Raw genomic sequence first — 1,144 nt, 5'->3', positions numbered from 1 at the left:
GTGAAATAAAGGTAACAATGCTACATGTGATTAGAGGGAAGAATTGGAAGTATGCTGTTATTATAAGGTACTTGCACTACTTCTGAAATTGCATTTCAAAGCAACCACTAAAAAAATAAAAATAAAAATAAGTATAGTTGATACAGTAAGAAGAGAGAAAATGGAATCATATAAAATGCTTAATTGAACCTACAAAAAGCAGAAAAACAGGGGAAGACAAAACAGGAACAAAGAGCAAGGGCATCAGATAGAAAACAGTGACAAACATGATAGATATTAAAGTGACTATATCAGTGAGTACTTTAAATATCAATTGTCTAATAATACTAATTTAAAAGACAGCAATTGTCAGGGTGAATTAAAAAAGAAGACTCAACTATGTGTTGTTTATAAGAAATCAACTTTAGGAACGAGTCCACCGGATCGGTGACTGCCGAGGGCTAGGCGACCCCGGCCGCCACCATGATGCGCCGCAAGTTTGGGAATTGGACGCAGATGCGATATGTGATCTCCTACAGCTTGTCACCTTTTGAGCAGCGCGCCTTCCCACACTACTTCCGTAAAGGAATCCCCAACGTGCTGCGCCACACTCAGGAGTCCTTCCTTCGCGTAATGCCGCCGTTTGTAGTGTTTTATCTTATCTATACATGGGGGACTCAAGAGTTCGAGAGATCCAAGGGGAAGAATCCAGCTGCCCATGAAAATGACAAATGAGCAACACATCGGATGATGGTTCCCTGTCCCTGGAAGACCTTTCTCTGGAAGAGGAGTCTGCATTACAGTGTCTTAACGACACAATAAACTTCCTATGGTCTGCAAAAGAAAAAGAAAAAGAAAAAGGCAATCAACTTTAAATATGAAGACACATCTAGATTGAAAGTGAAGGGATGGTGAAAATATGCCATACTAACACAGATAAAAAATCAAGTATCTCTAGCCACGATAATAATGTCACACAAAACACACTTCAGAGCTAGGATAATTATCAGATATATAAAGAGGCATTACAAAATGATAAAAGATTGACTCTCCAAGAAGATAGCAATTCTCAAGGTACATGCATCTCACAGAATGCCAAAATACATGAAGCAAAAGCTGATAGGACTGCAAGGAGAAATAAATGAAGCAATTACTATGGTTGGAG

General features: G+C 38.8%; 1 pseudogene; it reads left to right on the top strand.

The window, feature by feature from the left end:
* The first annotated feature begins 465 nt into the window (after window positions 1–465).
* Window positions 466–714, top strand: LOC100607472 (annotated as a pseudogene).
* The last annotated feature ends 430 nt before the right edge of the window (window positions 715–1,144 follow it).

Source organism: Nomascus leucogenys, chromosome 7b, assembly GCF_006542625.1.
Source record: "Nomascus leucogenys isolate Asia chromosome 7b, Asia_NLE_v1, whole genome shotgun sequence".
Classification (NCBI taxonomy): Eukaryota; Metazoa; Chordata; class Mammalia; order Primates; family Hylobatidae; genus Nomascus; species Nomascus leucogenys.
Note: the sequence above shows the minus strand (reverse complement) of the source record. Positions and strands in the feature narration are given on the sequence as shown.